This window comes from Bradysia coprophila, unplaced genomic scaffold, assembly GCF_014529535.1.
Source record: "Bradysia coprophila strain Holo2 unplaced genomic scaffold, BU_Bcop_v1 contig_138, whole genome shotgun sequence".
Lineage (NCBI taxonomy): Eukaryota > Metazoa > Arthropoda > Insecta > Diptera > Sciaridae > Bradysia > Bradysia coprophila.
The window spans coordinates 10,620,013-10,632,518 of record NW_023503409.1 but is presented as its reverse complement, the minus strand read 5'-3'; the positions used below and the strand labels follow the sequence as shown (position 1 = coordinate 10,632,518).

Genomic DNA, 12,506 nt, shown 5'->3' with positions numbered 1-12,506 from the left:
TATTTATTAGTTTTTTTTTGTGTCCAATCCTGTCGATAAAAATTACCGATGAACTTCGACTAATGGCCCCCTTACACAGCTAAAATCATGAAAACTAGTCAAGGAGATTCTTTTATCAGTTTGTTGAAAATTCGTTCACCGAATGCCTTGATGTTTACACTGTTGATAATGAGTGCCGTCTTTGTATGATTAAAAATAACAAACGATCCGAACAAAAAAAAAACACCGTCGGTGTCAAGGGTTCGTATGGTTCGTATTCAGTTACAATCAAACGATGTTGTGTAGTAAAACGCAATATTCCTCATATTCCCATTAATCACTAAAATCAATAGCACCGAAGGTTTGCTTCATAAATTCATTATCATCGTCACGGCCTGTGTTCGGTACACCGTTCATTGTTTTATTTATACTAAAGGAAGCCTTGTATGGAAAATTGATGTTCAATGTGAAAATTTGTTAGTAGCAAGCATTTTCTGTTTGTTATTTTTTTTTTTACTTTTTCTTCTTCTACTGTTTCTAGCATGAGGCATACCTTATATAATGCGTCAATGTTTTACCCCTTAGTATACTAATATGTAATCAGAGTAAACTTACCTTGTTTCTGCAAAGTATCACATTTACCATTTTGTTAAAGAATGACATTGATTGGATGGATAAATAACAACACAGCATAATGGTTCCTTTTATTGTATATCTGATATCTAAGCCGGAATATTTTCGTTATAAAACATAAACTGGTGAGTGATTAATGTTCACTTTATACCTTTTTAATGCAATTAATTAAAAAGCTTTTTCGTCATTAGACATAACTTCACATGGCTCATCATGTTTTCATGCGATGGAAATTGTTTAATTATACGGAATATTATAATGAACTCACTTTATTACTTTATCGTGTTACACTGCAGACAAATTATGTTAAAACTTTGTATTAAAATTTCTTTTTTTCTGTTTTTTCCGTTCCAACAAGTTGTTATCAGATTGTGTTGCTGTTACTGCGTTGCAAAGTATTGAATTTTTATTGTCAAAGGATCCGTGAGCCTCAAGCCGTAAGTAACTCTTAAACATTCTGTTACAAGAATGAAAATCTTTACCATGAGCTTCGTGCGAGATCTGAAAATACTGTGACATGTTTTTGGTGAGTTATCTACCGCTTGCGTGACTCAATATCAAAACAATAAAAGAATAGACCGGCTGAAGCCTGGTGAGGTCTTTTTTCATTTTTTTTCAATTTCTGTTTACTACTAGCTTGGTACTCATTCAAGTACCACCTTGGTATTCAACTACCAAATTTTGGAATTATAAATAGGCAAGCAAGCCGATTAATTTCATCAGTCGGTGTGCAGCTCTCAAACAGTAAACATATCTACAACATCCGTATTAGTCAACTACCATGTTGGTAGTCAACTATCACTTTGGTAGTCAACTACCACTTTGGTAGTCAGTCAACTACCACTTTGGTAGTCAGTCAACTACCACTTTGGTAGTCAGTCAACTACCACTTTGGTAGTCAGTCAACTACCACTTTGGTAGTCAGTCAACTACCACTTTGTGTACTTTGGTAGTCAGTCAACTACCACTTTGGTAGTCAGTCAACTACCACTTTGGTAGTCAGTCAACTACCACTTTGGTAGTCAGTCAACTACCACTTTGGCAGTCAGTCAACTACCACTTTGGTAGTCAGTCAACTACCACTTTGGTAGTCAACTGCCAAATACTCGATTTATAAATAGACCAGCAGGCCGAATAATTTCGTCAGTCGGTGTGCGTCTCTCGAGTAAGAAACATCTTTGCTGCTATATAGTTTGGGGGTCTAACTACCAACAACTACCAAATTGCAATGTCTGCTATGAGCGATCGGTTACCAGATAACAAATAATAATTGATTTGCCTGGTGTTGGTTTGCTCATAGTAGCATTGCAATTTACCACCGAGGTAGTCAACTACCAAATATTTGAGTTATAAATAGGCAAGCAGGCAGAGTAATTTCGTCCGTCGGTGTGCGTCTCTCGAGTAAGAAACATCTTTGCTGCTAAATATTTTGGGGGTCCAACTACCAACAACCACCAAACTTTCAAATTGCAATGTCTGCTATGAGCGATTGGTTACCAGATAACAAATAATAATTGATTTGCCTGGTGTTGGTTTGCTCATAGTATCATTGCAATTTACCAACGTGGTAGTCAACTACCAAATATTTGAGTTATAAAAAGGCAAGCAGTCGGAATAATTTCGTCATTCGGTGCGTAGCTCTCAAACGGTAAACATCTTTGCTGCTAAATATTTTGGGGGTCCAACTACCAACAACTACCAAACTTTCAAATTGCAATGTCTGCTATGAGCGATTGGTTACCAGATAACAACAAGTGCGGTATCCTAATTTTTACAAACGTCACTTTTACATCCTAGTGCGTCAATATTTATACTGTACGTAAAAGCTTTTATCACCGAGTTGCAGACAACGTTTTTATTAAAAAAATGCAATGAAAGTTGAGTGAAACAACGGTTTTTTCTGAAGGAAGCAAACAATTTATGAAGCAGTTCTGACTGTTTAATTTTTTCTGCAGGTCTCACTAGTTTACTATTACATATTCACAATGGTCAGCAACTATTATAGTTTTCATATTGCCACACGAGAACTGAAAGAACCATTATCATCGTCAAAACCAATTAACTTAATTATAGCAAATATTTACTCCACTTTACAACATTCCATTCAATAATATCAATAGATAGAGTCCTTTCGACCGATTGACTTCACCCTTTTACCTTTTAGAATTGCAATTCCCATGTGAAATAATAACGACTTCCGCTATCATTTTGCCTTATACGTTCAATATTTCTCTACAAGAAAGTCTCCTTGCCAAATTGGAACGAATTGAACATGCTTTATACACTAGCTCTTTTGTGCAATTTATTTCCCTTTAAAATTTGCAAATTTAATTCTATTTTCAATGAGCTACAGCGGAGAGACGCACTAACATTACCGAGTATAATTTGTGAATATTACAATCAACTTGGTGATTGTGAGTTTAACCAACTTGATAACTTAATTTACCTCATAAATTTATGGGAGAAGAGAAATTTTCTTCTGTCGAGGTTTATTATACGAGAAAAATAAAATCGTTCATTTCGGGTAGTTTTTGGTTGCAATTAGGGGATTGCATCAGACTTTGAAATTCGTTGAGAAAAACAACCCAAACCCCAATCAGACAGGTGAACAGCAAAGTAAGGGTAATCATTTTTTTTAGTATAACAAAGTTTCTAAGCTAAAGCACAGCTCTGCTCCTCTTGCATTTCTTTCCAGTATAATTTCTTGGTGTGAAAACACACAACACAGACAATCGTATAAGCATACATGTTTGTATTTTTGGAGAGGCTTTTTGACGTTTGAAAGATGAGTGTTTGTGCTAGGATCAGTGCAATGGGTAAAGTAACTAATGTCGATATGCGTTTCAATTCCAATTCAATTATGTTAATCTGTCACAGACAGACAGACTTGTACATTATTATCGGGTCTACTACTTCAATTGATCAAAGTATTTTTATGATTTAAAATCTTGTACTTCAATTTTTTAACATGCATTTTACTATATAAAGGACCACATTACACGGAGCTTATCATTATTTGTCAGATGCAAAATTCTGCATCAAAATTGCCTTAGATCGGTAAACTCACCCAAAAAGTCCCATTGGTAACTAATGTACTATTACTCACTGTACCACCGGAAAATCAGTCATTACTTCATGTGATTACATCATTCATAATTGTAGTATTCTAGAGATTGGCACTATTTGGTTTCAGTACGCTTTTCAAAGTGGTCTGTTTAGTCGAAGAAAAAAATTGGCAATAAATCGAGTCTAAATGTGTCACTTTAGGGGATGTTTAAACAAATTTTAAGTGGAATGAAATTCGAGCAAGTTTGCTGATTACCATAAGCTTAAAGTTTCCTAAACTTAAATGGCTGTTTCATTAATCCAACTTTATGCACTGTTATCGAAACACGAATTCAAAATTCCCAGAAATAGTTTAAGCGAGCATTTTGTCGGACAGAACGTGAGTGCATGAAACAGAAATATATTACAAGATAACACACATATGTGTTGTACACATGTACAGTGCTTATAACCTCCGTCGACGTCGTGCTGCGTAGTTGACTTTTAGTTCGATAATCCTATTTGGAAAGGACATCGCACACAATATTAAACTTCCATCCCGAACCCGTCCTACAGCAAATTTCCATAAAACTTCTTGTGTAATATCATAATCTCACGTATTTGCTTAATTAATGCAAACGGTTTCGGAAGCAAGTGTAGATGTCTTGTTTCTAAAACGAAATCTCATAAAGTCGAAAACTTTCTTCATTTAACGACTGTTTTCGATATCAAACTTTATCGTCGGTGGCAATTTAGAAGAAATTATGGGAATGACAAAATTCCAATTAAGACATTCCAGCATTGGTGACCCTGACCAAACGTATACAAAATGGATTTGGAATGAGCTTTTTAATACCACTACAACAACAACAACAACGGCACAGCAACAAAATCCTCCACCGTGAACAAGGACACTGCAGTTTATGGTTGGTTATGCTAGAATAAAATATATTTCGAGTGGTAAACAATGCCTTCGCACATTTTAATGATCATAAATTATTCAGCAAAATGATACATTACATCAACCGATAACAATACTGTAACACAGTGAACAACAACAAAACCATACACTTGCGATTCACATCATAATTTGAACAGACGAACAGAATTAAAATGTTCAAATATACAGAATGTTTCGTTACGTCTGGCACACAAAATTTTTCCCTTTTCGAACGACAAAATATTTTCTCGCAAAATGCACCTAATACACATCCGTTCAGTTCAACTGCTCGGATAACACTAACTGGGAATCCCAACCATACCATGGAAAATCGAATGAAAATTCCCCCGTGTTTTCTCAACGTCTCTGTATATCGCTAGTTCGGTGTCGATATAATAAAACGTTATCCTTGTATTTTCGCACTATACCAGCAGTTTTGTTTTGCTTCCCATTTCGGTGAGTAAAATTGTCGCTTTCGCATTGCTTTTGGTTGAGAGAGTTCCGTAGGTATATGGTGATGATTATGAAAATATTCGAAATTGTTGAATATTCCGTAGCTTTTAAGTAAAGGATTTTGTGTCCAGTTTTGGAAAACAAGTGATAATCGAGAAATTGAAGTCGATTTAAAAACCTTGCTTTACTGAGAACCACGGCAAACCAGGCAGGAACCATTCAATTTCCGAATGCCAAAATAAAGGACCTAGCCTTAAAGTGTGTTCTAGCGCTTTTGAATTGATTTCGTCACACTAGAGCACGGATGTTTTTTTTTAACACATTGAAATTAATTGCGGCTTGCCAACTTTCGGCACCCGGGACTTTACTTAAATAGTCGAGGAATGCCTCCTAATAAATTTCTAAAAATCCAAAAATGAATTCTAGATTTTTAGAAATTTATTTGGAGGCATTCCACGACAATTTAAGTAAAGTCCAGGGTGCCGAAAGTTGACAAGCCGCAATTATTTTGAATGTGTTAAATTAGCTTCAAACTGAAATAAATGAAATGAAGTCAAGGATTTGCAAGGTGTTTACTGACCTCACACTACGATTATCTTCCGGGTTTATTTGATTTTCTTCATATTACATAAAACGTTGTATGTCACTCGAATGGTATTGTGGTATATTATCGCACACAATGTTTTGCCAACCTCGCCTTCGCCTCGGGCTGACCATCTGTCATCTACTACGATGAGTAGGTAGATTCTTCTCAAGACATCTAGATCATTTTCGCTTTTCTTGGTTTTTAAGTTTGAATACAAACAACCGATATGACCAAAATTTATTCTCTGTGGAAAGCTTTCACCTTCGCATCGAATTAGAGCTCTACGAGACAATTTAATACTCGTTGTTCTAGCAGTGTGCATTTTCGTATTACATGACAAGCCAATACCCTCTCTACCAACCATACTACCTTTTCATGCTTCGGGCCCGAAAATGAGGGCAATTTTTCGAATATTCTCGGGTTTCCGGCCCTCTGCATGAAAACTCACATGTGCACCTGTTTGGGACGGTTGATTTAATGCACTTTCGCGAAATTGCCAAAAATCAATCGTCCAAAACAGGTAGACAAATGACTATTATTAAGGTGGTGAAAGAATCACGTAGCCTTTGGAATTTACATGTAGATTACAGCGTAGTCAGTCAAAATACGGAAAAGTGTTTGTAGAATAGGTTTCTTCCATCGTACGGTAAAAACGAATTTTGACAGGCCGAAAACAACCGACCGTCATCCACAGAAGCAAACATAACCGCAACTTAAACAAATTTATTCGTTAACACTTCAAAGTGAGGTTGTGTTGGCTTCTCTGTGTATGACGATTGACATTTTGAACGACCTTGGAAGAAACCTATACAAAGAAATAAGGTGTGAATTTGACACAGAGAGCTGAGAGTTTGTTTGCTAGAGAGAGTATTGGAGAAGCACTTGTCTGGTTTTTCCTGTCGTCATTCGTATGAGTCTCACATTTATGCCAACTAACGGCATTATTCCTTTGACTTACATTTCTTTTCCTGGAACCGTTGGGAATTACTTTCTCCTGCTGTGACATATATAGTCACATTTCATTTGTGGCGCGTATTGTTTGTGTGGCTAAGAGATAAATTTTTTAGATATGTTTTCTGTCCATACGTAATACGGTGACTAAGTTTTATTAGACACATAACGGCGACGAGGGGGTTCGTGTTATAGTGCCATTCAGTTCATTGACGTATTGTAATAGAAAGTTGGTAGTATTTGACCTGTGTAAATTATTGTCCTCCTACAATCAATCATTTTGCGAGCATGATATAATAGGTGGTCGTCACTTCCAAGAAACATAACTACAATGAAACGCACAAGCTTACATTGTCGACGAAAAAAAAATCCATAAAAACCCCCGTAATTGTGGTCTCTCGTTAACACACACCTTTATTGAACAGATATTTCTATCACCTGATTATCGACGGTCGATGGTGTTATATCGCACAAGGCTTCCATTTTATGTGAAATAAAAGGACACCGAAACTACAACTTTGATGGAGTGTATGCCATTAATTTAACATTGCTGACCGTTTTATTTCCCTTTTCACCGATAAAAAGGACCGAATGTTTATCCAGTTAGTTCCCGAACCATTTCTCTATAGCCAATTTAAATAAAATATTCATTTAATGAGGGTGATTTCTTGCAAAGCACAATGCTCTTCTATATTAGGAGTGGAAAACATAATATTTTCTATTTTCTATTTCCCTTTTCTATTATTTCGAAGCACAACGTCCAACCGATCCAACCATTATTTTATTCGTTACACTCCTCTCATGTATAATATGAGTGTGCTCTATAATTTGCTGTTAGTTGTGTACAAATGAACGAGTTTATTCAATTCGATACCGTTTTCCCAACTCCGTTCCTCCTTTCCTTTAAATCTTATCCCAACAAAAATCTCTACGAGAAAAGTGTAACGCAGTCTTTGAAATACAATTTCTAAAATGAATGATATCGCTAGAGTTGACGCTTTCAGCTTCGTTACGCAAAAATTAAATTTTACACCCAATTAGTTCAAACAAGCTGGCTTAGGTTTTCTCATCATCTGCCAAATAATTTTTACAAAAAAAAATTTAGACTGGAAACAACCAAAATTTTACCAAAAGAATTCGAAAATTTGACGAAATTCGAAAATTTGACGAAATTCGAAAATTTGACAAAATTCGAAAATTTGACGAAATTTGACGAAATTCGAAAATTTGACGAAATTCGAAAATTTGACGAAATTTGACGAAATTCGAAAATTGGTCTAAATTTGAAAATTTGACGAAATTCGAAAATTGGTCTAAATTTGACGAAATTCGAAAATTTGACAAAATTTGAAAATTTGACGAAATTCGAAAATTTGACAAAATTTGAAAATTTGACGAAATTCGAAAATTTGACGAAATTTGAAAATTTGATGAAATTCGAAAATTTGACGAAATTTGACGAAATTCGAAAATTTGACGAAAATCGAAAATTTGACGAAATTCCAAAATCTGACGAAATTCAGAAAATTTGACGAAAATCGAAAATTTGACGAAAGTAATTCTCTATCTGCCACCATTCAAGAAATATCTTCAAAACCCCAATTGACACACCCATTTCCAACTTTCGACATTTTTCACATATGCCCCTCTGTTCTACTCGTAAAACTCTGAGACTTTGCCGAAGAAAGTAATTCTCTATCTCTCATAACCCAAAAAAATATTAGTCCTTTCATCCTACGCTCGAGTAGCTCAAAATTTGGTCACTCTAATCACTCTAGCTCAAACGAATCTGCCCCGATTTTTTAAATTATTTTTTTGTTCGAATCGTGTTACGAATACCTTTCATTTGATGGGTCACACGCCTCTGTAGGTTTCAATACAGCTAAGCTACAACCGAAAACGCGTTCCCGACCCTCAAAAACCTCACTCAGAAACCACTTCGAGGCCAATAAAACAAAATTCTGGTTTTTCCTGGGGTAATGGCGTATCACATTTTCATTTTTATGCCCACCCTGAGGTTCCTGCAAAATTTCATGGAGATTGGCTGACTAGTTTCCGAGATCGACCGTCGATAGATAGACAGATAGACAGATAGACAGAAACATACAGAGTAAGTTGAAAGATTTTGATTGTTTGGAAAACGTTAATTTGGTGTATTTTGTATGAAAAGTGACCAATTTCAAAACGATGTATCTCCGGCAATTTTAAACCTACATAGTCGAGTGATAGCTCGTTTTGCTCGTATTTGAAGCGCAAATAAGATAGAATAGGATTTGTGGTGATACAGGTCAAAGGAAAGAAACTTAAATTCTCGCCTATATATAGTTGCCGCGTCTCAAAAAAATTTCTTCGTTCTTTTTTTGGAAGTTAGACTGCGTCCAGTCCTCCGCTATCGCTCCGGACATGATTGCCGCGTCTCAAAAAATTTTCTTCGTTCTTTTTTTGGAAGTTAGACTGCGTCAAGTCCTCCGCTATCGCTCCGGACATGATGTGTGCGGATACGTTTAAACTGTTTCAACGACACATTATCGTAAATGGTTGGTATGTATCACTTAACTTCTGATGCTCCATAAAAAGGAATACAACATAAACACATAGGGAAACAATGCTGAGATCTTTATGCTGTTACTTACCATTGGAAAACTTGAATGTGCACAGCAAAATTACTACCATGGAATCGATTTCAATTTTGTTGTCGGTTCTAATTGGTGTATTTCAATGGTTGAATTTATAATGGGGATAAGTTAGAAGATGTCTCAATGAAATGGGCTGAAATTTATGGCATCTTAATTGTTTAATTGGCTATGCGGAGAGTTGTTATAAGAACACATTTATTTCATTCGAACACAATAAATGTGTCCTATCTTGTGGTGATGGTAATATAAACATTGTAACATTTCAATCAGTATGATTATTATCGGGGACGATAGAGAAATCAAAATTGGTGACACTGTCATTGAACGAGTCGACAGCTATGTATATCTAGGACATAAACTGAAGTTAGGTCTGGACAACCAAACTGCAGAAATAAGACGTAGGATTGGTCTTGCATGGGCAGCGTTCGGAAAACTCAGACTAATTTTCAAAAGCAAAATAAATAATAGTCTGAAACGCAAAGTTTTCGACACTTGTGTCCTTCCAGTGCTCACTTATGGAGCGGAAACGTTAACTTTAACGAAAGCATCCGAAGATAAATTAAGAGTGACACGAAGAGCTCAGAGACAGAATGACGAATCAATGGATTCGACAACAAACCAGGGTCGTTGATGTCATGGAAAGAATAGCATCTCTGAAATGGAGCTGGGCGGGACATATTGCAAGAAGGACAGACGAAATTGGCGACCATATAAAAGACGAGCTATAGGTAGACCACCAGAGAGATGGACCAACGGAATTAAGAATATTGCAGGTACAAACTGGCAGCAAATGGCAATGGATCGTACGAAATGGAAAGAAGTTGGAGAGGCCTACATCCAGCAGTGGATAGAAACAGGCTGAAAAAGAAAAAGAAGAAGAAGAAGAAGAAGAAGATTATTATCGCGTCTGTACTGCTTCTGCTCTAAGTATTTTTAACAGATTTTCAACACAATCTTTTACTTCATTTGTTTCACCAAAGACTTCGTTATAAAAAAGCACGTCTGCCAGAGTTCATAACATTCATCTTTGTTGTCGTTATCGACAACAGATGTGACATTGGACATTGTCGTAAGAAACCATTTTGTCTTCAAGGTGTACATTGACTTCATTGACCAGTCATTCCTTAAATGTTCAATAGTAGTACGACATTCCATTGTTATCAAATAGTGTTGTGTAACAGCAAGCATAACATTCAGCACTTTCCAACAGAAGTGTGTATAAACACATTCTGCTTAGGGGAGAACTCGTGCTCGTGCATGTTAAATAACATATCCAGACTTGACGTCGCCGTATAGTGTTAAGGCCACTGTCATATTCAATATTACATTTGGTAGCTGAGTACAAGGTCAAAGAGCTGAAAATATTATATCCATTTTGTGATGTCATTGTATGAATGTTGTTATTGGTTATAATTTCGCAAAACATCGTGAAAGGCTTCTTCTTCTTCTTTTTTTACTATCCATTTGCCGTTTTACTATTGTGCGGGAATTGGCACAGTTTTCAAGCTTTTTCCATTTCGTTGATTATGTTTTATTGTTAAACTTTTTTGTGTTGTAGGAGAACGAATTATTGTGAGACGCTTTTGGACGGATAGTCTTATTGAATGGCGTTAAATTGAAGGTGAAATGTTGGATGGTTTTCGAAAAAGCATTTTATTTGTAATTTGGGCAAGGCTTTAAAATTTTTAGTGGAATTTTTTCCCGTCGTCGCTGAAGATAGAATCATGATATGGTGGGTAGGGATGGCAATATATTTAACTTAATGTTTACGTACGTACGGTATGTTGTTTTGAATAAACTTGACTTTCCATAATAGCTCTCTGCAAATTTGTGGAATGAATAAAATATTATGGCGAAAATATTGCGTTCGTAAAAATATTTCTGCAACCGAGTGCCACAATACGACACAGTATTTTGTAGCTCATCTGAGTGTGAAAATCTAAGATTTGTCCACACTGGTTTTTGATTTCTGCACTGTTTTGGTCAATTTACTTGAGAAGTAGCAAAATTTGCAATATTCTTCGAAAATATAAAATATTTCAATCTTCACTGGATTTGAAACCAGTAGACCTCGAGTAAATTTTTGTAGAAAATTTGTTGGTATTGTGACACTCGGTTCGCAGAAGCATCGCGTGCAACACGTTTTGAAATGTTGATTTTTCAGCACACGTTCTCGCTCCGCTCGTAAGGAAAATTTAGACTAGTGCTGAAAAATCAACATTTCAAAACTTGATGCACAAGATACTATTGTTACATATTCTTATAGCGAACGCATTTTTTAATTTTTCCCATTTCTATATCGGTGTAGCTGTGGGTTGCTATTACATGCGCTAAAAATTGAATGGTTACACATATCCAATGTTACGTTGAAAGCTAAACCGAATGTTACTTGTGTAAAGTTGGAAAGAAATCGCTGTGGTTTTTCCCATATTCTTAAAACATAAACGAATTTCTTCTGCGTGTTGTCTATTTATAAATACCCATTTCAGTATCATCTTCTTTCCAAATTCTTACTTTCCAAGCTTATCGAGTGGAATACTTAGAAATTTTCCAATAGATTTCCGAGAAATGCAGAAAAGAATTTGATTTTCAAATATATCAAAGCTTCAATTTGAAAACAAAAAATTGAAAAATCATTGAAATTTAATTTGTCATTGAAGGTTTGAAGCATTGTTAATTGATTACCCAACGACATAGAAACATTAGAGCCAAACACTCACAAAGTTTGAGCTTGCAAACTTGCAAATGAAGGTTTAGTGCTTCTGCACTTTTCCCACATGTGAAATCTCACTTTCATTTTGATTATGATTCGCTAGATATGTACATTTACTGCAAAAAGGTGCGATAAACCCTTATTGCCACCAAGGGATGATTATTTTGTTAGGTTTTTCCTTACCAGTTTAGCAGCATTTCGAAATTAGTTGCCAGTTACCACATCCATTTAAAACAGTCCAGTGAAATCCCATCAATAAGTAAAACCTCACATTCGGAAATCATGAATTTTGGGCGCTTTTGGTTTTTTTATTGTGTGACGTGAGATTTGAACGATTTTCTTTATTTGCTATGTTTGGGATTTTTCGACTGGATTCGGAGGTCGAAACGGCATTTGTCTCCACATTCGCTTCATGGGATAGGGAAGAGTAACTTTGCTCTGTCTGTTTGTTTTGCGTCAGTCCATTAATAAATAGAGGTTGTTGTTTGGTGTCTTAGTGGAAAGTCCCCAATTAAGAAGGAAAGTTTTTTTAGTCTTTCATATTAGATGGCAACACCCCTGAAGTTAATA

The 12,506-nt window shown here is 35.8% G+C and overlaps 1 protein-coding gene across 1 annotated transcript in view; it reads right to left on the bottom strand.

Moving 5' to 3' along the window:
* The window catches only part of LOC119074128, a 75,946-nt gene extending 75,076 nt beyond the window's left edge, over positions 1–870 (bottom strand). Inside the window, exon 1 of the mRNA XM_037180112.1 lies at positions 595–870. The gene's annotated coding sequence lies outside the window, so the exon portion shown is untranslated. The remainder of the gene's footprint in view (positions 1–594) is intronic.
* Positions 871–12,506: the final 11,636 nt, after the last annotated feature.